At 39.0% G+C, this 27,421-nt stretch overlaps 1 protein-coding gene across 1 annotated transcript in view; it reads left to right on the forward strand.

The window, feature by feature from the left end:
* Positions 1-22,549: 22,549 nt before the first annotated feature.
* Positions 22,550-27,421, forward strand: part of zbtb7c (zinc finger and BTB domain containing 7C) — a 36,429-nt gene continuing 31,557 nt past the window's right edge. The window contains exon 1 of the mRNA XM_023792104.2: positions 22,550-22,680. The gene's annotated coding sequence lies outside the window, so the exon portion shown is untranslated. The remainder of the gene's footprint in view (positions 22,681-27,421) is intronic.

The following is a 27,421-nucleotide window of genomic DNA, read 5'->3' on the forward strand; positions in this document are numbered from 1 at the left end:
TTTCTTTGTTTGACAATAAGTCAGAGATTTATAAAGATGAGTGTTTATAGTGCAGCATTAATTTCACCTGTGACTCACACACTGCAGCCCATTCATGCCCAAAGCACTCCCAGCTTTGCCCGTGGTAGATACATCAGTCAGAAATGTCTCTGTAGATGACACTGCCAACTAATTAGGGTAAGTAGGTCCCAGAAGCTTCTTGAACACTTCACAGTGCTGTACAGGAACATGACGAGTTTGCTGCTCTTCTATAACAATGCTGACACAAAGCTGAAAAAGTCCTTTTATTTTAGTAGTTTGCATGCTATTGTATATTGAAATAAATGGGCAGAGAAAAGGCCGGGAATAATGGGCAGAGAAAAGGCCGGGAATAATGGGCAGAGAAAAGGCCGGGAATAACGGTCCAAAGAAATCCATTGCACATATACTACAAATTTGAAAAACATAGAGCAAGAATCTAGGCAGCTACTTTTTCATCCAGCCGTGTTACTGACACCTTGTGGTCAGACATTGTATGTCCAACATACCCATCCTAGAGTTCTCTATTGTAGAGTTCCTTTTTTACTTATGACCCAGACAAGGATAATCAGTTAGAAGATGGATGGATGGATGGATGGGTTGTTTTTCAAACACAGTCCAGTTTCAAAGATCAGCTATGAATGGATTCCAGTTGACTCTGGCTGGGCTGAATACCAAGGGATAAATAATTATTTTGGTTGAGTCTGGAGATACTGTATATAAGCCATGTTTCCAGTGTTTTCCAGTGTTTTCCAGTATATAAGCCATGTTTCCAGTGATGTGAGGTCTGTTTACGGAAAGGTACTCTGCACTCTTCTGTTTCTTTAATTGAACATGAAAATAAATTTGAAGATAAAAAAGCAATCCGAAATACCGGCCACATACACGGTGGGGTGACGGTATGCACTGGTGCCTCACGCCTCTGGGACCTGGGTTAAAGTCTCTACCACAGTTCCATGTGTGTAGGTTGCATGTTCTCCCTGTGCCGTTGTGGGGTTTCCTCTGGGTACTCTGCCCCCCCCCCTCCCCCCACAGTCCAAAGACATGCTGAGGCTAATTGGAGCTACCAAGTAGCCCATGTGTGAGTGATTGGCGTGTGTGTGTGTGTGTGTGTGTGTGTGTGTGTGATTGTGCCCTGCGATGGGTTGGCGTCCCTTCCTGGGTTGCTCCCTGCCTTGTGCCCATAGGCTCTCGACCCCCATAACCCTGAATAGGACAAGCAGTTACAGAAAATGGATGGATAAAGCGTAAGCAAGAAGCTTACATATATTTTGGCTAATTGCTTATAAAATGTTTGGCAATAGCAGAAACCTAACAGGCCCACATAAATATTGAATCTAACTCCTTATAATACGTTCATAAATAAAGTCTAGTAGGGCTTGATTGCAAAAATACTGGTGAAAACTGCAAGTAGACATTGTGGGTAAAATGTTTTTGCAAATGTCACAATAATGACCAGTGAATAAACTTGTAATTTAGTATGTAGTATGTTGACTTCCAGTGCAGTGAAATATTCTGGAAATCTGTTGAAGACCATTCTGGAGTCGCTGATATGAACTTGTTGTAAAGTGTACCCCCCCAGCTAAAAAGGAGAAGATGATAGCCCTTCTTCAGCAGTGCCCTCTAGGGGAGTCACAAATGTTGCTGAGGGAACTGAGTCAGTGAGGTGGGGGCCAGTTTCCGAGCAGCCCTGGAAAAGGTCATGGTGGTGCGACGTGAACAAGCGTGGGGGGAGTACTGCGACGCCCAAGGACGCCTGCCACCCACCCGAGGGCAGCCGTCTGATCTCCAGGAAGTGGCTTGAGATTCTGCACCCAATTTAGAAAGTAGGAGAACACAGCACCACATCCCGTCTGCCAGAAGTCCCTTAGCGTGAGCCCAACCCATGCTGTTCTCCAGCAGGGAGGGGCAGGTACAGCAGTTTATTCATTTTTTACTTGAAATAGGTGCTTTTCTGTTTTCCACAGAGACCAAAGGATTGTGGACTCAAAACACAACCTCAAAAGTATGAGCTATTCTTAGACTGATCCGTTGCCTGGGCCAAGTCAGTCACCAAGAGGTGGTCATGAACTCTGACCACAACTGTGCAGGAACAGCCAGTGCTCACGGCACGACGAGGGGTCTGCTCCTCCCTGGGATTGATGGGATATTATAAGATACACATTTGGCTGGGCTCAGGACGCTGAAGGGTCCACAGACAGAACGCGCCAGGCAGAATGGCAGGTCCAAAAGGTGGAACTGCAGAAAATGTGGGAGCAGAAGGCTATGGGGGTCTTGACAAGAGTACAAACCTTGACAACAACAAGGCAGGAACTGCTCCGGGTAAGGGACTGGCTGCTGATTTGATGGGATGCCGGTTTGATGGTGGCATCTGGCTGAGGGTGGTCCACAGGCATGGCTATTGTGGTCCTTATAGCTGCCACGCACCAGCCAATGGGAAGAACACTGTCAGGCTCTGGGCTGTGAACAACTGATGTCCCTGCAGGGGGGATTTTTCTTGGACCCATAGTGATAGTCAAGGGGCGTTCCCAGTGCCTTAATGGTGTGAGCAGATCCTGAGGCTGGGGGTGAGGTTTGACTATTATTTAGCTGCTGCTGCTTTTTAGGAGCCCTTTCCACTCTCTATCACTAGGTCATCAAAATGATTTAAATATTCGTTATCCTGTTTAATGGAAGCATTAGTGGATTCAAACCAGGAGCGCACGGCTAGGAAGACAGCTGAGATGTTGTTATCCAACTGGATTCCACGTCCGAGCAACCCAAAACGTATCCTACCTGAATAACGAAGGCCTTTGCAGTTGAACGAGCCTTTTAAACGTGTTAAAACACAAGAAAACCTCATTATATTTTAACTACATAATTTTGACTATGCAATTAATTTATTGATGCTGTTGACACTACATCTACATTTAATTTGAACGCTGCTTTCATTAATACGAGTTCCACGGAGCTTGAAGTGTCAGGGAGTAACACACGGCAGATGGCCTGATACTTTGGTTTTAAGTGTCAGATTCTAATTAGCCTTCATGGTGCGATCCACCTTCCTACAAGCACTTGCAGTCAGAAGCAACTGCTGAGCTCCCCATCACATGCCAGCAGCTCCCTAAATTACGGAACACCAGGAAACCCTCTGACCAGGTGTCACAATACAAGGCTGTTCTGAGACGTGCCTGCCTGTCTTGTGTAAGCTCAGGCCGTTCTTTATCGATCTATTAACAATCCTCTTAATCACTGGAGCTGAGATTTATGCTGCATGTTACGTCAAAATAGATCACGTCGGAAACAGTTACTGAAGTAAGTGCACTCATGTTTCCTTCCTCTTTAACTTCATTTAAATTTATCAGCTAACTGGGTTTCCCTTCATTTGTTTACTAGGGTGTAGAGTCATTTATTTTTAATAAAGAATTTTGCTTAATTTTTAGCAACCTAGAAATCAGAGGCAGTTCAGATATGGAACTATTTTCTATTTTCAAGTTTTCAAGATTTCCAGCTAGCCCCCTCAAAATTCGTAATCACTACTCCAGCTAACATATACTACAGATTTTTACTTCAGCTTTAATGTGATCTATAGCTCAGTTGGTTTTAAAAAATATGTTTGTAAAGACTTGCAGATGTTATCATTAAGCAAAATTCACTCCTGTAGGTGTGCAAAGAGTGAACTGCATTGGACTGGCTTTATAGCCTGAATATTCCTTATTTCATACACCTAAGTTAAAAACCGAACAAAACTGAAGTTACTCAAGTGCTTAATTTCACTGCTTGCAATTAAAAAAAATGACTGACAAGGGCTTCCAACATGCAAGAAAACTAAGGCTGAGAATCTGAAGACTTGTATGACCAAGCAGTTAACTAAAGAGGGGAGGTAACTGCTATGATTAAGCTGCTGACTTACAATCAGCATAGAGGATGTTAACAGTATATATAGTTAGTTATACAGAGGATATATTGAGTATATATAGCTATACAGAGCAGCCCAAATGTTCATCCCAGAATGCAATTCAGCGCACACTGTTATTCATCTGCTGGTATTTATTTGTTGTGCTGAGCAGTCAGAGTAGTGCTATGCAATACATTCAGTTTAACAAACCATAGTAAAAATTAATTTCTAGGGTGTATTTTATATTAGAGTAGTTTTACACTATTATGTACTAGGTGCAGAGTAAGTAAGAGGACACTACATGCAGCGCTTACAGAAAGTGGGACGCTTGCTTAATTCGGGAATAATATTGCAGATTTATTGGTCTCATAACAGAAGTACGTCGACAAGCAATGCGAATCTGCACATATCTTCCACACAGACATTTTCTTTTTATTAAGTGTCATAATTTTTTGACTGACTCATTCAGCGCTGCTGCCATTTTGCTATTCATTGCTCCCAAAGGGATACTAAACGCAAGTGTTTGGAGATTTATGTTTTTGCAAAGGTGTTACTAATTAAAATGCACCCAATGAGACTGCATATCAGTGAACTTTTTAATTCAGAACAGCTCTTTAAAACTATAATTAGGGTTTCAAGCTTGAATTGAATGGTTTACTGAAAACTATTGGTGATGTAATGTGATGTATATTTTTTGTAAACAAAAATTAATAAAGGAATGATTTTTATTATAAGATAAAAGAAATTTGCAATATTTTTGCTGAATCAAGCAAGCATCCCCAGGCTTTTGGTGAACACTGTAAACTGTGTTGTCAATTGGAAAAAAAAAAAACTAAAAACAATAAGATTATTTATGTCAAATCACAGGAAATTTTTTAATTCAGCTCAATTCATTTTATTTACATTACATCATCTCAAAGTGCTTCACATCATCCCTGTTCAAAGCCCACAAGACCAGCACATTCTGGACATACCAAAATCATATTTAATGTATTTCCGAGAATCACTCCCTGGGGCTGTCATTTTCATTGATTTTCCTTGATTTAAGTTACGACACTGCCGTAGCGTCTAAATCTCCAGATATTTCATAAGGGTCTTGAGCTACGAGGTACAAGTATATAACAAGTCATCAAATTACATGATCAAATTTAATAAAGCACAAGTAGCTTGTAGCTATATAGTTTAATGTTTCACAGTATGTAATCTTCTGGATGCTATTCAAGGTGTTAAAACCACTTTCCTTCAGACGCTGGGATAGCACCTCTCCATATGAGTGCTATGATTGAAATTAGACTCAACATCCTTAACTTGAGTCTTTCACTACTGTGCTGCAATATCCAGGCTAGAACCTCCATATAAAATCATAGCAGATGACTGGGGTAACTAAAGAGCTGTCCTGGTCTTGTTCATGTTCATGGATGCTTAGATGACATACTGCCTCGGCTGCAACAATGACACTCGAATCCACGTCTTAATCCATAGATGACAGGCTGGATATTCCATCGGCGGCGTAATGGATAGCTTGGCTTGAATTTATTCACTGTTCATGTTAGTCACAGGGGTGTATTGTCAGGGTTTACTGCATGGAGACACCATTAACGATGAACTTGTGACATCCAGTGTCAAAAAGAGTGGCAAGGGTGGAAAGGGCAACCATGGTAATAATGCTGTCATGGGTAATGTTGGTAAGGAAGAAGATCTGAAGACTTGTCTCTGGGCTCATGTACAGAGACAGGGCGCAGCAACTAAGCAGTGTCTTGTCACCATCTCATCTCATGTATTTGGGTTTCAGGTTTTGTAAACAGGCATCCATTGCCGAGCTGTTGCTTGAGGAATCAAGTGGCGGAGAGAGCTAATCCTCTGCTGTGCTTCTGCTCACTTCTCTGTCTCGAAAGTTCTTGAAATCCACCGAGATACAATTTTGGAGAAAGTTCTGCTTCCAGGATTGTTATCAGAGGAGGAATATTTTAGGCCATGTTAATGCCCCTTGCCTTCGAAAAGAAAGGCTAGATGTTTTTGACTGCTGATACTAGAGATCAGTGTTCCACATCTCTTTGCCTGACCCATGGCTGACACATTTAGCAGTGAGGAAATACCTTAGCAGGAACCTGCTCTGGAGAGCAAATTTAGCAACAACATCTAGGGTTCTGCATCCAGGCAGATATGGTACAAGCAGCATCAAACATATAAATAATATATATTTTATATGATATATAATGAATAGATAAACAAACAAATGACAGGTGAAGTTGACGCTCTAGATAATGGACATTCATAAAACAACCACTAGGATTATAGTTCATGTTTTAAAGACCACATGACTTATAGAATATAGAATATTTTAGGGAGACTTTTGTTATGTCTTAGCTCCCCAACAAGTATAGCATATCTCATCATTGAAATGTTTTTTATAATATTATGTTGCTCTCAGGCTCCAAGTGCATGGTGCTGTGCGATCTAGCCTAAGAATTCTCTGGTTACATACGAGTTGCTCAGGTTCCGAGAGAAACACTTGGAAGTTCATCCTTTGCCATGTGTAGTTTTTTCCTTCAGCAAAGCACTACTCCAGCATGTCTTTGTAGTAGCAAAAGACTGCTGTCTCTTCTCTGCTGTGTGCACTGACATTATCCCTGCTAACAATTTTTCATTCTAGAAATGTTTAGAAACGTTCAAAGTGTCCAATTTTCCCACCATTGTACCATTATTACAACTACTAATACAATAACTAAGACTTATAATGCATGAACTAGTCCAGTGTTTCCCAACCCAGACCTCGGGGAACCTTGGACACTCCACGTTTTTGCTTTCTCTCAGCTCCCAGCACACCTGTACCAGGTATTCAGTGTTCCTGATTGGCTGGGAGCTGGGAAGGAGCAAAAACCCGGAGTGTCCGAGGTTCCCGAGAACTGGGTTGGGAAACACTGAACTAGTGATGGACAAAATGAAGCTTCATGAACCATATGCTGTATTTTTTGACCCCACTAGATGGTGCTCTATGTTTAAAAAACACAGTGCAAATAATGCCCCATAGCAAACCAAGAGCGCCAGCGATTAAATTTGACACAAAAGGTGTCGTATACTGCTGGAATTAAGACTGACTTAGATAAAGTGCTTGTTATTATATATGTATATATATATATATATAGTACCCCTCAGATGTGTACATTCTTTTGTTACATTTGTCCCTCTTGCTAGTCTGGAGTTACTTTCATATAATTTAGTTTCATATTCTCTGGTCTCCCTCCACAGTGCAAAAACTTTCTAAGGTAAACTGGAGTTGTCAAAATTGCCTGGAGTTGTGACTGGTGAGTGTGACTGGAGAGTATGACTGGCGTGTGTGCCCTGCGATGGGTTGGCACCCTGTCCTGGGTTATTCCCTGCCTTGCGCCCGCTGTTTCTGGGATAGGTTCTGGACGCCCACAACCCTGCGTATGACAAGTGGGTTTGACAAACAGATGTATGGAAAGTGTGTTTGGAAAGTGGATGGATATACTGTAGTACTAAGATCATTTATAATTAGTGGCCAGTTTATCAGGTACACCTGACTGTTAATGCAGACAGCCTCCTCCTTCGAAACAGAGGATTACATTAGAAGATCTGGGTCCAGCACCTCGGAAACTGCCTCCATTCTGAGATTTTCACTGACTACGGTGTGTAGAGTTTACAGAGAATGGTGCAATAAACAAGAAACATCCAGTCAGAGATAGTACTGTAGGTGAAACACCTTGTTAATGAAACAGGTCAGAGGAAAATGGCCAGACTCGTTAAAGCTAACAGGAAGGTTACAAGTGCAAAAATAATAGCTCAGTACAGTAATGGTGTGCAGTGGTGCAGGGGGGACATGATCCTATCTGGTACTATAGTTATGTGCATCTAATATACTGGCTGCCAAATGTGTACCCTGAGATGAAAACCACAGTTCTTACTTGGCGGGTTTTAAACCTTGTGTTAAGAAGGCCTGCCAGCGTTTCTCTTAAAACAGGATTAAATCGTTTTGAAATATTTAAAACATTTCAATAGTGCTTATCATTCATCATATACCTTTCAATTGCATTGAACTAAGAAGTAAAGTCCCGCTGACTTTGAATGAAATACATTTTAATGATATTTTGACAATATTACTGTGATCATTTAAAAAGCGATATCATTACATTGATGTAATAAGCGTCAAAAGTGGTAAAAATCTATATTTATCCCCGTCTGCTTATGCCTCAATTAGTGCAAACTGTTTACTGCCACGTGCTCCCGCACTTAAAAAATGACACAAAAAAGACTTATACGGCACGTACTGTTATCAACAGTATAGGCTGTTTTGACCACAGTGATGTTATGATAATTGACTGAACACACTAGCGGAAATTATGGGGGTTGTAATCCCCACAATAATCAAAACTAGCCAATACAACCACCCCTCCCAGTGCTTACCCCAAAATAATTATGCCCTTGACTGAACATAAGCTACAATTCAGTGCTTGAACTGGGCCGGTACTTACCAGTACTCAGTACCAGTACCTCTTTGTGTTTCCCTTCAGAGCACTGTGATCGTTCTCTGCAATACTGACACCTCTCACAACAATCTAGTGAATAACGAGATGAGCATACGGGCCGACACCTGCTTTTTTGCACTTAAAGCACCGCTATGAAATTAACTGTAGTCCCTCCTACCGACAGAGCTTTCTTCCATTCTCTGCATAACGCTTTGTATTTACGTATATATTTAGCCTATATTACAGTCACACGGAAAAAAAAAACACTTATTGTAGGATTGAAATGTTTTAATACTTCACTTAATTCATGTTTAACACTGTTAATAACATTCATTTTCTGTTGAATTTTACTTTAGATACCGTGCAACAAATGAAAGTGTCGGTTCTATCCAAAAGCGGGGGAGTGAGTGGTCTGAATGCACTGGATTAAAAATAAACCTTAAAAGCACAGTACGTGGGCTGCTGAGGTCGTGGCAATTATAACATGCAGTGGGCATTAAAATCTGGCAGCGAGGGTGGGTCCCACCATGACACACAACTGGCAAATACAAAAGTGGATGAGCCAGCCGTGGGTGCAAGAGAGCGTTCCCATCACGAGAAGCTGGGGCCTTTTTGGTTGAGCAGACAAATGGGGTAATTCTCTGTCCTTGTGTTCTTAGACTTTAACTGTAAAACTGGCAACAGTGAATTCTGCTGTTCTTTTTTTCAAAAAATAAACATGAGACAAACCCCTGTAAAGCATAATGCTAATCATAATAGTAATATAGTTAAGAAGAAACATCCCTTCACTTAGCTTCTTCACAGTAATTAAAGAAAGCAAACACAATAAGTTCAGAACTTTCCAAAATTGTGAAGATTGTCTCTTTATAGTCACAGGGCATATAGAGCAAAATGATGGTTCTGCATTTCTAGCATGAAATTTTCTTTGCATAAACTTAAAACTCATCTCTGTTTTGATCCTTGTCACAATGACAAAGATAGTTAAAGCCTACTGTAGGGTACAGTGACAAAAGTATGAAGTGTAAAGCGGCAGTGATGAGAATCCAAATGTGAGACTATGGTACTCTCCAGAAAAGAGCAGGATGATCCTATCAGCTCAGGGGAAGAGTCTGTGAAAGTGAAAAGGAGTAAATAGCTTGTGGCCTTGTTCACGACTGATGATACAGTAAGAGTAAGTATTACACTGACAGGAGGATCTGGTCAATGACTGCACTTCTGGGGTTTATCAGTCAAACTAAATCCCTACCCTGCCAATGAAACTCATTAAGCCTTCTTGTACCCCGTCTTGCTCTCCTTTGAAACATACACATATGCACAGGTGAGAATGAAGCTTGGTGTGATAGCACAGGGTCCACCATTTATGCAGAAGCCCTGGAGTCAGTGGCCCAATGGCAATGTAACTATTCAAGGAAATACACAGCCTTCCGAATGACACCGGCAACCGCAAACCAGCTGAAAGATCTAGTTCTTTGGCAAAATGCATAATTCATGTTCCTGCCTGGTTTGGAAACAGGGCGTTTGCACATGTTTGGGAAACAAACAACTACTATAGTATAGAAACTCATGGTGCATGATACTGAAAGTCATTTTGTATGATTTTTTTTGTATGAGTTAAATAATAGAGTAAATGAAAATCAATTGAAATGTATTTGTTTACCTTTGATCAAACAATGCTACAATATAATGAAAAATTGAGTCAGTTTTATATTTTAGAAAGGGTGCTTTGGGCACTTAGTGGGGAGAATGACCAATTTTTAGTTAAGTATGGTCTCAGTTTTATAATTTGGTACTGTAATTTGGTAATGTAGGCCAGTAATTTGTGAGAAGGAGAAGATAAACAATCTTCTGTATCTGTGTGTGTATGTGTGTGTCTGTTCATGCAAGCACAAAAATATGTTTCTTTCAATAAAATAGTGCATGCGCCATAATTTATAAGTTCCATGTTCTGCTTTGATGAATTTACTGACTTTACTGAAAATGCTTTTTGTTTTTTTGGATGAGACAGTTAGAGGCAACTTGCGAGTGGGCTCCCTCATGTGGTGATTTTCAGGTACTGTCAAGGGCTCCGCAAGCATAAGTGTCCGTGCATGTGTGAGCACCAGTCGAGCGAGTAGGACAGTGAACTGGAAGGAAGTGGGAGTGGTGTGAAGAGGAGCCAGATGGACAGCAGAAGGAAGTTCTTTGACTGTTCAGGAGAGAAGAGCGTGAGTGTCAGGTGCACGGAAGGAAAGGGGCGGGGCACCCGTCACTGCGGAAACAAGAAAGGCTTCCTCTTAAGTTACAGTATCCAAGAAACTGCTGTATTCCCACGACTGTCACTGTGTTCCTTCTGTTTCCTGTCTCAGTTTCATTCTAACAATTGCTGGTAGTATGATACGCAGGACACCACTTTACCTCTGAAGGGAGGTCACCCACTTTTAATGTTTCCCATTAACCTCATTTCTGTTAAATAATAATGAAACTAATGCTTATGCTAATCATCGTCACCATCGTCATCATCATCATCATTACAGCCACTGTTTTGCATGCGTAAAGTTCTTAAGTTGTGAAAGGGCCCCCTCTACCACGTAAATCTGTAAATTCCTTGACTTTTGTCAATGGAAAACTAATTTCAATTATTTCAAGGAAGACAATTATCAAGATTTACAATTTCTCATTTTTCCATTTCTCCAAATAAGTCTGATTATTTAAACACCTGTTAAGTGACTTGTTTAGGCCTACATTAAATATTTTATTATCAATTGAATGCAATTGTAATAAAATAGGAAAAAGTTTTAGGTTTGTGTTCTACAACAATGAAACATAATAAACTATGTAACATTTAATGTTTGTAAATTCTGTTCTCGTGTAATTAGTTTCACCCATCGGACTATGATACAATGACATTTTAAGCTTTTATAAAGGAATCGGTTCTATCTCTTAACTTCAACATAGATCTTCTATGATCAGTTTAATAATGTGATAAAATGTTGATACATCATTTTGGAGATTGGGTATCTGGTTTAAGCAGTACTAAGACAGAAGATCATAAATCTGGCAAGGCAGTTTATAATATTAAGTATGATTATGTAAAACCTTGCGAGGTTGGGGGGGGTGGGGGGGGGGGTTAGTCATCAGAGAATGATCAAATGGAATATTATACTGAAACCACAATTATGTGGAGGAGATGTTTAATTAAACATTAGAAAGATCCCCTTAGATTCAGATTTGTGCCAGTTAGTCTAACTCAGTGGTTCTCAATCAATGTTCCAAGTAACCCCCCACCCCCCACCAGAATGTTTTTATTCCATCCCACACTGCTTTCAACTTGCTACATTCATTTTTAGCCTATTAAGCACCACGTGGGCCTGATTAAAGTAGGGTTGGAATGAAAACATTCTGGTGGGGGGGGGGGGAGCTCCAGGAACAGAGGGGTGTTCCACGAAGCAGGATCTCTCAGTTAGTTGGATTAAATTAAGATAGAAGTCATGATTGTCCTATAAGATTTCAGGCAGGGAGCATTCCTATTGGACAACCACGATCCTTAAGTTATCTCAGCTAACTGAGAAATCCTGCTTTGGGGAACAGCCCCCCCCCCCCCCCCCCCAAACTGGGCAGCACTGGTCTAACTGCATATTTCTGAACCGCGAGTACCCAGAGGAAATCCAGGTGACACAGGGAAAACATGCAATTCCCCCCCCCCCCACACACTCCACACACACACACACACACACACTTAGACATGTTTGTACTCATATCCTTGTGGGGACTTCCCATTCATCTCTATGGGCATAACCCTAATCCCAACAATGACAACCTTAACCCCTACCCAGCCCTAACCTTAACTATAAGTAACCACAAGACTTTTAGCATTTTTAGTTTTTTGTTTGCAGTCACAGATTTTTAGAAAATTGACCGTTGGTCATCACAGCGTTAAAATAACAGGTTTTTTTATCACATTGTGGGGACATTACATAAGCCCCCCAACACACACACACACACACACACACACATATAAACACACATAGAGGAGGGATTCAACCCACCCAGCCCTGGAAGTGTCAAGCAGCAGTGATGAACACTGCGCCCCCTGTTCTATTCGTATTTGCTACGTTTATTTTCAGTATCAGGATGTGTCCTGTAATGATTCTGCCAAAAGATGAAACTTGAGAAAAAAAGTCATGTTAACTATAATACATTTTATAAACAAAAAGGTATAATTAAATGTCACTTGATTTTAAATCATGATGGTTTGCCCATACATTGTCAGAGTTCTACAGAACAGAAGTGTTCACACTTTTATATAATTTTTGTTTTATTATCTATTGAATACACTGAATAAATAGTTGAGGTGTTAATGGAAACATTTATTGCACAATATGTACATTGTATGCACCACTCTGGCAGCATTTGACTCTGAGCACAATTATAATCTAAAAATACTTCCATATTCCACTTCCATATAGCTTATCTACTACAGGGTTGTGGTGAAAATGTTTATCTGTTTTGCAAAAAAAAAGATGTCCAGTCCATTATAGCTTACTGGTTTGTCCTTTTAAATAATTAAATGTTTCATAAATATGACTGTGATTGTCTGGTTTGCAAAATGCCTTTAGCAGATTTACCCAAAGAAAAGATGTTAAGTGTTATTCAATTACAATACAGCTTTCTCAAAGACTTGATGTTATTTCATCACATGGCATGATTCTGCAAACCAGAACAGGGTGTCTTGAATTAGTGGGTCTGCAACACTACTTTACCAATATTTTGTGGTCCAGACGAGACAGGGGAGGAGCCGTAGCATAATCAGGGTGGGGGCCAACACGGCCGTATTGGGGGGGGGGGGGCTCCACATCCATTTACACAGAGTTTAGTCATGATGCTTTTTACAACATGTCTTTGTTTGCAAAGTCTTCAAAATAATACAAGACTTCTGTGAAGAGTTCTTCACATCTTAGGCCAAAGGACATCCCACACGAATCTGAGTCTAAGGGGATCTTTCTAATGTTTAATTAAATCTCTCCTCCATATAATTGTGGTTTCAGTATAATATTCCATTTGATCATTCTCTGATGAATTACTGCGGCCGGGTGAAAGCTCTGAATATAAAATTATACGTGTGCATCTGTTGTACACTACTTTTGTGACAGCATCATTCTTGTTTGGTTTGTTGTTGATTTTTTTGTTTAATTTTGTGGTTTGAATCTATGAAAACTGCGCACTTCATTTCCCTTTAAAATAAATTTAATGCTTTCGTGATTCATTACTGACATGTTTGTCAGGCCTGATACTTGGACATGTCATTAGTCATGGAAAAATTAAGCTTTTGAAACTGCCTACTTTAACCAATGGGAACCAATAAAATAATAATTGAGAAGTCGTTGAAGTGATTCATTGAAAGAATAATTAACCCTTGTGTGGTTTTACATTTGTCTTATAGTGCCATTTTGTACATTTCTCATTGAAAACTCTGCGATCATCTGACATGCACTTTAAATTTACCTAGCAAGAGGCTTATATGGGAAACTGAAAATAAGGAGCCATGAGAAACTGTGTATTAACAAATCCACTGAAGACTAACACTAAAACGTAAAAAAAAATAAACAAATGTAATATAATGTAATATAAGAGGACTATCTCCTGACCATATGATAGAATGTAGTACCTTCCAGACCATACAGATGGCTTTTCATCATAGGGTTGTGTTTCTATAAGTTACAAACAGAAGGCTTTTAAAAGAAGCACCGGGGTGACAGTTTATGAGGCGCGTGAGCATGTGGTGCTGTGTTACATCAGCACGACATCATGTGCTCACTCCCCACGTCAGGACGCAGCAGTGCCCTGCCTACAAGGTGTAATCGAGCGGGAAACTACATACACACCTAAAACGTAAATGTGATATTTTGACTTAAAAGGCAATAACAAAATGATATAACAGTATTCCAAAATATATATGTGTTTTAGGCAAAGAGACTGACATTTTTAAGAAATACCCACTTAAACCAAAGAAAAATACATATAAAAGTATAAACTAACTTATAACCTGGCTTATGAAACAATTAAAATAGCTTTCACACCATTAATGTACCGTAGAATTTCCACAGCTCTCACCTCAGCTCATGTCCTGAGGGCAAAGCAACAGGTATCAGCCCTGAATCAGCCCTCACTGACATTCTATTAGAGAACAGGAGTCTGCGGACAGTGCATTATAATCCCCTCTGCGCCTGATTTACTGCCGTGCCACAAGGCCAGCACTGTGTAATTACCCACCACTGTTTAGATTTATTTATAAAAGACCTATCCTTCCTGCACTGTTTCCTGCTTTGCCCGTGTCCTCAGCTGAAACTGACCCTGGCTCATTTGCTGCTCGCAACCTGCAATTGTATTTAGGGCCAAATATAGGAGCTGGAATTCTAGGGTGGGCTGTGCATGTGTCACACAACAAAGCTCGCAAAAGGGTGTTGCCTGCTTTCTGACATCCTCCCCCACAACCGCCTATGCTGTTTGCATGGAAACGCAGCGATTGTGCCCCGTCCAGCTCCCCACCCTCCCTGAAAGAAAAAAAAGAGAGAAAAAAAAGTCAGCTCAATTTAGAGGTTTTCTTAAGCCTGGGTCCAGTGTGGGATAGCAGTCTGCATGCCTCGCAGTTTGCCAGTCACCCCAGGCAGGGAAGCAGGGGAAACTAAACTCCCAATTACTGCAACACGGGTCCTGGGCTGCAGTCCATTCCAATGCCTAAACTGACCATTCGGTGGCACTGTTCCATGGACAAGGACGTGTGCTGGACATATGCACCCAAACACAATAGAATTCATTAGAGCATCGTGTAAAAAAACACAAGGACCCACCATGGCAATACAACCTCTGGAAGAATATCACTTGTATGATATATTTGTATGGAATTAAAGTATACTGATAATTATTCATGTGATTACAATATTTATGACAGAATGCAGCTTTTCATATTTTTATTATTATTATTATTATCCAAATGTTTTATTTCAGAGCTTTGGAAGAAAACCAAAGGCAGTTTTCTTTTTCTAAACAAATTGCTTGATAATATTAGTTAGTATAAGTTATATATTATATATTAGACTCGTAATAGATGAGGACCAGATAATTATAGTATACTGAATGTACGTTTGTAATCCTTCTACTGCATTTAAGAGATAATAGTAAGATGAGTCATAGAGAGGACAGGCAGGCTTATTAGAGTGACACTGTATCTTGCAGACTGATGGCATTCCAAAACAACACAACCAGCAAAGAGAAGTTTTCATCTTCATTCAGAGAAATTTATGGAAAAGACAGTGATATACAGTATCTGGACAGTGACCAGAAAGCCAGCTCGGGTTCTAGAAGGATCTTTGCCATTGTGATCTCAATGAAGGCTCTTTATAAACACTCATGGTAACGTAAATAATGACTGTGTTCTACGTCCTTAGAGCTGTGTGTCTGTGAGTGTTTTGGATGATTTCACATACTTTAAATAAAAAAGTAAATGCATATTCCGTTCATACAGCCTTCAGTGAATATTTTCTTGTGTAGCAGTTGTAAAATTGAGTTGATAATGAAAATAAATAATAGTAAACAAAATAATGTAATTTAATATGATTATTGGTTTTAATACATTGGGAGTCTATTCAATGTAATCATTACTACTGCAAAATGTACTAATATTCAAAAATAATTTGAATTTAGTCAGGGTGAAGGACGTGTTTATGTAACCTTAGAATGTATCTTGTGGTTGTGCTTGTCTGTTTTACAATAGATAGAAAATTCTTTTTCAGTGGCACTCACATTTAGCATTTTTAACGGTAAAAGACAGCGTTAACTTTGATGTGGAACACTGGGCTGCACGGTTTTTTAAAAGAAAACTGTCAACAATAAAGTGGCGCCCGAGTCACATGTTATGCGGAGACTTTGGGAGCGTGCAGGTATGTTCGGGCCGCGAGATTCAGCGTCCAGGAGCAGCCAGCTGGTGCTGGAGCCCCAGAGATGTCTATCATGCGTGCGACCCTCGGCGACTCCTCTCGGGAGACGCGACCGGGCAAAGCGCGAGACGCCACCCACCGTCATTAATTTTCACCTTTTCCGCACTCTCCTGTCACAGCTGCTGGGGAGCGGTACTGCCTGTGCCACTAGCCCCCCCACCCCCACCCCCGTTGTAAAGAGAGCCGTTGCACGGCGGATGAAAAAGCATGAGAAACTTTGAACCCCAAGGTTGTAGTTTAGTTTCTGAAACAGAGGCCCTGCACTTCCACTGCGAGGTTAGCGCATCTTCATATATGCGCCGCATTTTAATCCTGAGAGTCACCAGCTGCAAAGCTAAGCCTGCGCTGGGACTAGCCGCGAAGATAATAAGTAAGTGCGGCTGAAGCAGCGCCTGTCTGCCTCATCAGCTGATGAAGTGTTTACAGCGGGCTAAGCTGCCTGGAGGGTGCTGGAACGCGGCTTGCTGCAGTAGGTCAGGGCGAGCGGTAATTGGGCGCACCAGAGAAAAGGCTTCATTACAATAACACATGCGCGAAACTGAATGTTTTATTACTGCTGTGCATTCGAATCCTCACTTAACTCTGGAGGCACATCGTGGCAAGGTGAGCCACTATTCAGATTCCTGAATTATAGAATCATTAGTGAGGTTAACTGTACGGCAAATTAGCATATATGCAGCAATTTTTGCAAGGTGGGAACAGGAGTAATTACTGTCACGGCTAAATATAAGGGAAAGTCAGCTAGGAAAATATGTTATGATTGGTAATAGCTTGTCTTGCTAATCCCTTTAATATTGTTACCTATTTCCTATATTTAAATGCTAAAAAAAAATGGTGCTCAGGTTTTTGATGAGTAAATAGACTTTTAAAATGATGTGGCATTAACTTTATGTCATATTGTTCTATTTTAAAAGCTTCTAGTGCAAATACAGTATTTGTAAAAAAAATCTTTGTTTGGGGGAACCGTATTTCAAATAGTGCAGTATTATGCTAAATATTATTTAAAATTTTCAAAATAATGTCATATAAATCACAATCTTTTTACATTAATTGCTCCTATGAGTAAGTTTTACTTTTTGTTAGTACCTGTAATTAATACTTGTTTTACAATGTTTAGCTTTATCTGGATGGACAAAACTTGAAATATTTATACAAATTTGTTACCAAAAAATCTGTTCTTGCATAACTTGAATACATGTTATTCTTGTAGTGAACACACACTTAAATTTGGTAATTGGGTCAAATACAAAATGTAGAATTATTCCCTCGTTACTGGATTCTTTGTCACTGTGGAACGCTTCCCTTGTTGTCGTGCCAGTTTTACAATAACGTCAGTATTCAGTGTTTTACAATGAGAGCTTATGTCATCTCTGTGTAAACCTGAGCCGTACAGTACACAACAAACAAAGGAGTCGCTGCTTTTCCTTCATTTCCTGAACACAATTAATTGTGGGGTTTTAAAAAAAATCATACAATCCCTCAATGTATATTAGATCCAATATAGAATAAATAATTTATCAAGTGACTAATTCAGGGAATGCCTCTTTAAATATTTTGGGTTTTAATAAATTTAAGTCCTGGAAATTCTTTAAATACCAAAAGCGTAACATTTTGCTAATTTTGCTTACAGCTTCACTTTTCTCAGAAATCTGAATTTCTGCATGATTAACAGCGAGTTGGTTCTTTTTAAAGATATTTTTGGGAGTTTGTGTCAGGAGTATCTTTCCTTTGGGGTCATTTCTAAACTCAGTTCACTGTCTTTCTTTCCCACAAGTGCTCAGGAAGTTGGAGCATGAAAACATGGAAATTTGGTGAGAGGTTTTGTTTTGTTAGTAGGTGAGTCTCAGGATGGTTTCCATTATTAGGAACTTTTTCTGAAAACTTGAAATATACCATTTAAATCACAACTGGGGAAGCTTTCAGTGATACTGATAATTTATGTGATTAATTTCTGGCAAGGAAAAAATATTGGCATCCATCTTAGAACTGTGCTGGTAAATTTGATCCATATAGTGTTTGTTTAAACAAAGCATTTTCCGTAAAGCAACAGTCAACTGAGTCAAGTGACCTCTAAACCGGTCATAAGACACAGGAAACAACAGAGCAAGTTTTTATCATTTTTGTTCCAATTCAAAATATAAACAAAAGAAATACCTGAAGCACAAAAGACTGGCAGTACTTTCAATGTAATCCCCAGTGCAGGAACTCAGAAAAACAGTATTCGCTGACACATCACGGCTTTTGATTGGTTGTAACCTGTGTTAACTTTGACAAGTTTAAGGGGAAGTTGTAGGGAAGTGTTTCTGTGACCCGTGTGTCATGATGACATTTTAAATAAAAGGATTAAAGATTAAAATGAGGGTGGGGTGTGGTGAAATGATATCTTACAGTGTATATGTCCAAAGAAAAACAGGGCAGCTGCTTTCAAAACATCTTATTAAAGACCACAAATTACATCAGCAGAAACAAAATGGTTAAAAAGAGATGGATCTTCAAAATTAATTTTTCCAGATAAATGCCTCCCAAAAGGAAACGTGCAAAGATATTCTAAGTTGGATGCATTCTCTAGCAAACTGAATACAAATAAAATATTAACATGCAATTTCAAAACTCTATTATGAACTTACACTAATCTACATATGACTTTAATTGTGGTAACAGCACACGATGTTTGTAAGATTTAGGAATATTTTTCAAAGTATGTAATGTAAATTTAATAAAATATTAATAGGAATTTTAAATATTTTAATACAGAGAAAAACGAAATATTTGCATGTTCAGTCAGTTTTGGTATTTTTATTTAAATTGCCTGCCCTGCACTTGTTTGCAAATATGACTTTGAATTTTACTGAATAACTGAATTTCATTAATAAGGACCCTCTATTTCATCTATGTTCCTGTTTAATCAAAGCACTTTTAATGAACAGTTAGATTTATTTATAAAAGTTAATATAGGCATGAAAATGTAAGTTTTCTAAGCATATCGGGTGATTTAGGTCTGTTAATAATGTTACTGTGAAGGTCTGGCGTGTCGTCCAGACTGTATCCGAGCCTCAGACTCTGTGCTGTCTGGGACAGGCTTCAGGCCCCCGTGGCCATGACCAGGATAAGCAGGTGGAAGATGGATGAATGGATAGGTGGAATAATATTAATGAAGTATTAAACAATAAACTGAAATGGCCTTTTACTTTTTGTACTTTACATTAAACACAAACATTAATATTAATGTGGTTATCATTTTCAGAATTATGTTAGTTCTCAGTGTTGCTTAAAATAATTGCCATTCTGTAGAGTTCCTTGAATAAAATTACGCACTTCTAGTTTGGCTAAATCATTTTTACAAATATCCTTAGCGTACCCTTTAGTGTACAATTTGACCAGAGTGTGCCGATGCAGTTTAATGAGGTCTTAGAACCCGAAATACTCCCGCCTAACATCTCACCTTTAAGAATAATCTAAAGAGGTCATCTCACAGAGTCACCTCATCAGCACTCTGTCTGTGTTTATTCTATGGAAACAAGCACTTTGGCTGTGGACAGACCATGTACGCCAAGATGACCTAAAAACCTTGTCTGCTTTCATCATCAAAGTCTACACATCCTGTAACCCAGCTGGGCATGTCACAGCTACTTCAGGCGGGCATTTTTAGGACTTTTATATGTACTGTATGGGTAGACGAGGGCAAATAATTGTCTAAACACTCCTAAACAAAACAATAAGCGTCTCTTTAAAATTTTGTCTCCACCACATAAACCATCTTTCTAAAACTTTTTTGTTCTTTAGAAAATGACGAAACCACTAAAATACACTGTATAAACGGTAAATAAATCTTTCCAACAGTCATGCTACAGGGGCAATTGGATTGTCGCAATTTGAGTGATATGAATACTGTAGCCACTTTTTTTCTATCAATTCTTAAGGATAAATAAATTCATTTACGTATTTTAGGCCTTTAACATTTAATTCCAGCAGGTCAGATTACCAAAACTCATTTTTAATCTATACAAATAAACAAAGGGTTAAAATCAGTCTCCATTCATCAGTTAAGCTCTGTATCCAGTTTTTGTGCTTGTGGCAGAGATAACGGTCTGCCCCTCCAGATAAGCCTAAATGCATTATCTGCTTCTGTTCATGATATGGGTGCTTTGTCAGCTCCAGCTTCTGACACAAACAGCATCTTTGATAAGTGGTCAGATCTGCAGAGTGCGATGTCAAACCAGCACTGTTCTGTTCATCTTTGTGTGCCTAAAATTAGCATCTTTGTTACCCATACATGTCGCCATGCGCAGTCTAAATAAAATGATGTCGACTGTGATTTTATCGTTATTTTCCCTGATATAATGGAATGCTTATCATGATCGTGTACTGGATAAGCAGTACAGAAGATAGATTATATGCGCCGCATTATTTAATTATAATTAAAGTATTTATTTTATTTTACATTTAGCAGAAGTTATCATTATTCTGTTTTTCTTGACTATTAAAAAGAAAGAAATGCAGGATATACACTGTTTTATTTTAACTGGATGGATTGATTGTGTCTGTGTGACTTTTTCTCTTAAATGTATAGCTGTTAATTAAAACTAATTAATCTGTTGATCTTTGCTTTATGCAAAATCCATGAATAAAAGGAAATATTATTTAAAATACTATATACAGTATGTGTCCTTTTAAATTTTTATTAAGCTTCTCGATTATATACAAATATCACCATCAAATTATTTCTTATGCTTAAAGTGTCGCAGTCTTTAACTTCCTTTTACATTTTCTGTCAGTAATAATTGGCTATGATTACGCCAAGGGGCAGCGGAGGTAGCTCGTAATCCTGAGCGGCTTTAAGTAAACAGAGCCGTAAGTTGGCTCATTAGCAGTAGTGTGTGAGTAAAGTTCCTCAGTGCAGGTAAACACGGAGAGAGGTGGTCCCAGGGAGCCAGGCAGGCCGCCTGAGCTTCAGCACAGCCCAAGGAGCCAAACTGATTACAGTCAGATCCCTGTAGCCAAATCCCAGTCTGCTATTTGTGGAGTTAAACAGGGTTAAAACAATGAAGAGTTAGATAAACAGTAGCAAAGGACAAGTATGAGTTTGCAACTAAATGTACACTTCAGTTTCTCCGCGTCAGATTTATGCCAGTTTTCAATCTTCCTATATTTAACGGAAATAAGCTCATCTTGTCATAATATAGTGAAAAAAATCACATTATTTTAGATTAGTTTTTCGTTTTGTTTTCACAATGGTGAAACGAAATGTATATCAACAATTTGAAATGTATAACCTCATGTGCATGTATATGGACCCTCTAAATGAGGTACCTAATATGTTTTAATACAGGTATTGAGACTGTTCCACTGTACAGTTCCGGGTGCACTGCGTTAGTCCAGTGTAATATGCATCATGTCCTTTAGAACAGGTCTCAGCTTTCCTGCAAAGTGACACAAAGTGAGACAATAAGCTCAAGTTATGTAAATATTCTTATTGCATGGCTTCCAATGTTTGCTAAGTCTGTTTACCAAGGATGTTGCCTTGGTCTCTTTTTCTTTTCTTTTTTTTACATAAGGCTGCAAGATTGTATTTCCATCATCATACACACTGATATATGCTGCGTTGCGGAATTGCCAGTGGTATAAGAACAAAGAGAAAACACCAAGTGAGCTGATTTTCAGGCAAAACTAGCTCACTGATATAATCGGCACAATTTTTCAGCATTATCTATTGTTTGCTTTGCAGGAACCCTGAATGCAACCCATAGGTTGGTATGATAAATCAAACCTGAATATTTTATTCATTTGAAGTTCCTTCCATTCTATTTCAGGTATTGTCCGAAAACCACAAATGTTAGAGGATCACATTAGTCATTTTACAGTTTTCGATATAGAACATAATCTTTAATAAGTACGTAAAGTTGACCATTGACAGCATCAATGAAAGCATCACAGAGATTTACATGTCTGGATGATTGCCGTTAAATATTAGTACTGCCAAACCAGCGACATATCCCCAGTATGAAAGATGATCTATCCTGAGTATGCAACACATTGGACTCACTGCAGAATTACAGATCAGTTTGCATAGGGCACATTGAGGAAGTAATATGCAAATATGATCTTAGCGCTCTAATGTCAGAAGCCCTCCCACTGCATTTCCTGTAAAGACAACCATAAGATAGCTGAGTGGGAGTTGTTTGTAAGATGGCGTCAAGGTGATTATCATCATTTATCATTGTGATCAAATTATTGACACTTTTTTTCCCTGTAAAATGCTTATCACCTCGTCAGTCAGAATTTTCTAGAACACCACTGCTACAGGCGTCCACTGATGACAAGACATGTAAGTAGCTTGTAAGAAACTAAGTAGCAAAATAAAGGGTGTAGTTACGGAAACACAAACGTCCTCTAATGGGTTAGAGTGAGGGCACATGCAGTAGGTGGACGATGACATTTAATTTAATCCTTTTTAATAAACGAGGGAAAGATTAGTTTGCGCTAAAATACTTCATCGCATGTAGGCCTCCTTTGTAGGTTTCACTAGCAGTTTTGATACATACAGGTCACCTGCATTACATTCATTTTCTTTAAAAATGCTAAGCATCATAGCCAGACAGCGATTAAAGACATTTTGGCTACAATCTGTTAAATACTGGTGCTACTGAACCCAGAAAAAAATACAGTATTTGCGTGTGCATGTGTGGGAATATACAGTACATCCTGTGAATACTGAGCACACAAATGTCATTATAATAGTTAATACTATATAACTTCTGATAGTTAAGTACTGAGACTGGAGACTTTGATTGTGATTTTCAAATATGTTTGACTGGAATTTTGTTAAATACTGTACAGTCTTGGCAGTGTTATTGTACTTTTACAACTGAGTCAGTTTTTAAAAGCACCAAATTTAGACAGGTAAAAACTGAATACTGCTGAGAAATAGCAATTACATTCATAAATCAAAAGAAAAATGGAAATATATGTGTAATATTATAACATGCATGGAAAATGGTAAGCCATATTACTAATTACCTTTGCTAGCTATTTGCTAAAGCTTTAATTAGCGAGATTTCATTCTTAGTTACACTTGTGTACTGTGCTCCGTTGGGTCCTTAGACTCCAGCTTCAAAAACATCTGAAACAAAGCATTTTTTCACTTATCTCAAATTTGATATCAAGTTCCCTGCTAGGCCACCTTGTAGTAAGCTTTGTCTGTGCTGGACACAATACTGCCAGCCCATGATATGGCTTGTGAGGAGGCTCAAGGGTGAATATATTTTCATTTCCATCTTTGCAGAATTATCTTAATGTTACTCGATACAACTGCTTTATTGCATTTAATATATAATTATAAATCGAGTTATAAATGTACATTTATTATTTAAGGTGTTGGATCCACAGCCTAGATGGGCCTCATTTGCATGCGCGTGTCCTAAAGAATGGATTGTGGAACAGAGGGCAGAACGATGAAGGGAGAAAGAAAGGAGAAGAGAGGGTGAGGGATGGGGAGCGAGCGAGTGAGGCGCGAGGTTGCCTCAGTGAGAGCAGCTGTACGAAGGACATGGTGGGCGGAAGTGGTGCAGCTCGTGGGAGAGCTCTGACTTCAGCTGCCAGCCGTCCACACAAACTTATGGACAGTCCATAAAAAATAGCAACATTTTACCACTATCTTTAAGACCGTTAACAAAATAGCTAAATTGTAGCTGATTTTCCCTCTACTGAGCATGGCCTGTGAGGACTTACCCTACATACATACAGTACACATGGCCTGTGAGGACTTACCCTACATACATACAGTACACATGGCCTGTGAGGACTTACCCTACATACATACAGTACACATGGCCTGTGAGGACTTACCCTACATACATACAGTACACATGGCCTGTGAGGACTTACCCTACATACATACAGTACACATGGCCTGTGAGGACTTACCCTACATACATACAGTACACATGGCCTGTGAGGACTTACCCTACATACATACAGTACACATGGCCTGTGAGGACTTACCCTACATACATACAGTACACATGGCCTGTGAGGACTTACCCTACATACATACAGTACACATGGTCTGTGAGGACTTACCCTACATACATACAGTACACATGGCCTGTGAGGACTTACCCTACATACATACAGTACACATGGCCTGTGAGGACTTACCCTACATATATACAGTACACATGGCCTGTGAGGACTTACCCTACATACATACAGTACACATGACCTGTTAGGACTTACCCTACATACATACAGTACACATGGCCTGTGAGGACTTACCCTACATACATACAGTACACATGGCCTGTGAGGACTTACCCTACATACATACAGTACACATGGCCTGTGAGGACTTACCCTACATACATACAGTACACATGGCCTGTGAGGACTTACCCTACAGACATACAGTACACATGGCCTGTGAGGACTTACCCTACATACATACAGTACACATGGCCTGTGAGGACTTACCAATTACAAAATTACTTCCCACTCATTTGTATATGGAACTTTTTGTAAACAAGTCAGGGATTATCCCTGAACAATGTAGCTTACTTTGTTGATTATTATAAGAGTATTTGATCACTACAGTACTTGATCACTACATTACTTTAAGATTACTTGATTACTACACTGTTGCAGGTGAATACTAGGGTGCAAGTGTTTTAGCAAAGTATGTTACAATGTTAGTAACATCATAATCTAATCGTTTACTTATTGAGTGAGGAACTGAGTGACTTGTATATTTGACAATGTTTACTTTAATAGTACATAATAATGCTAATATAATGCATAAGAATAATGATAGACATTTTTACATTCCCATTTCCTGCACTGCTTTTATTCAATCATTTTAGAGTCAATTACTGTATGCATATGCGGCAGGTCACCCTGCATTGGTGACGAACCAGAGCATCTGTCACTGCTAACAACTGGCATCGCCGCACAGTTGTCTCAGTTGAAATTTTTTAGCATCACAAAATTGCTACGTGGTACACGGAATCAGCAGTGTGTGTCCCCACTTGGTCATGATAACCGTAAACTAATGATGTAAGCTAAAGTAGACAGATGGAAGATTCAGAAAAAGAGTGCAGGCACATTTAGCTATTCTGCGAAATGTTCAGCAATCTGATAAAACAGCGGAATGCAAAATACTTGCTGTGAGTTTCCTTCAAAAATGCAAAGTTTTAATTTTCCTGCTCTGGGGCAGAATAATCCCTGTGTAGCTGTGCTAATTATGCTCTGTCTGGTTGTTAGTCTTTCCTTGTTGATAAAAATTATGGACCTTCACTGTGGTAAAACTGCCTAAACGTAACAATTAAAACCACAAGCTTTATTTCTTTGTGTTTTTTAAATATAATCTGATAAAAATTTCAGCACCACACTTTTCTTTTTTGATCATTAATGAAACCACTCTGGAAAAATCACAGGTCTGTTAAAAACAAAAAGAATACGACTTTGTATGATGTCAGGTACCTCTGTAAATTTAAGGGGAAATTTATTACACAGCTAGAATAATTTTTCATTTCCAAGTTCCGAGTTTATCAGTCCTGGAGCACTGCAGTAATGTTATTGATTGCAGTTTCCTATATCATAAAAAAGTTCTAATGCTGTTATGGAGATGGCAGTGGACAAAATAACAGAAAAAACTAAAATACATGATAACAATTAAAGCACTCATGTATAATGCATTATAGATACCTTCATAATGCTTTATAATGCATTCCGAAAGTATTACAAACATGGCAATAACTATTTATAAAATGTCATAACACATTATAACCATGTGTAATACTTATTATGCTTTATGAAGCTCTCATCTATATACTGCACTATAAATACATAATGCATCATACTGACCATTAAGGCGGGGGAGTGAGTAGTTGTCAGTGTTGACACACCACAGCACACAGTACACAACAACAAAATATGCCCTTTGCAATTAACCCATATGTGACATTGTGACATAGCAGAGGGCAGCTAATTCAGTACCTGGGGAGCAGCGCTTGGGGGCGGCATCTTGCTCAGGGCACCTCCGTGGTACTTTGCTGGTTAGGGAATCAAACCAGCACTTGTTCAATTACTGTACAAGTGTGTGTCCCTAGCCATTAGGCCACCACTGGCAATGTACCAATGCATTATGATGGTATCTATAGTGCATTATAGATAAGAGCTTCATTGAGCATTCATAATATATTATAAAAATGGTTATAGTATGTTATGCCTTTTTATAAATATAAATAGCTGTGTTTATAATACTTTATAAACGCATTATAAAGTATTACGACAGTATGTATAATGCATTATGATGACTGCCATAAGTAAAGCATTGCCAAATACATTAATATCAAGGAGTAGGGTCATCCTTGACCTCCTGAACGACTTAAAACCTTCTTAGAATGCTGTCATACAAATCCTCACACCATATTTATTGAAATATTGAACAATTCCTCGTATGTTGTTTGAGGGATGAAGAAGAAGGACCCCTACATTGTGCTCTGCACTTCTCAACTTCTTTAAGGCTTCAGTAATGTTCACATTTAGTAACTGGGATGGTCATGGAAGGTAGCTGACTTCTTGGTGTTCATAGAACCATGGGGAACAATGCGTGAAGCGAATGACTCCCATGAATTGGCTGCCCATACCATTATGGACCCCTCAGTTCTCCTAACATAAAGCTCTCCAAGTATGTTAAAAATGGTGAAAGGTGCCTCAAAAAGCTACAATACTGTTCTTCATTGCTCTTGTCTTTTTCTGCATTGGCCTTGGATGCAAGTGGATTCCGAATGGAAGCCATGCCATAAATTTCAGCTTTGTGAATCTCACGACAAACTGTTTTTCTCAAGAATGGGTAACAGATGTGCTGAGTCAGTTTGGGGGTAATATTTGAGGCTGTACTTTTGTGCTGTTTAGCAAGTATCATGTTAGGTATCCGTCTACCCTGTGTGTGAGCTTCAAATCTAAAGCACTGTTCCTGTGGCTTTTTTCCATGTGTGTCATATGTTATTACGGTTTTTGAGGCTGTTCTCTTTAACACGTTAAATAATTTTGTGCTTTTGTGACAAATG

This window comes from Paramormyrops kingsleyae, chromosome 7 (genome assembly GCF_048594095.1).
Source record: "Paramormyrops kingsleyae isolate MSU_618 chromosome 7, PKINGS_0.4, whole genome shotgun sequence".
NCBI classification, from domain to species: domain Eukaryota; kingdom Metazoa; phylum Chordata; class Actinopteri; order Osteoglossiformes; family Mormyridae; genus Paramormyrops; species Paramormyrops kingsleyae.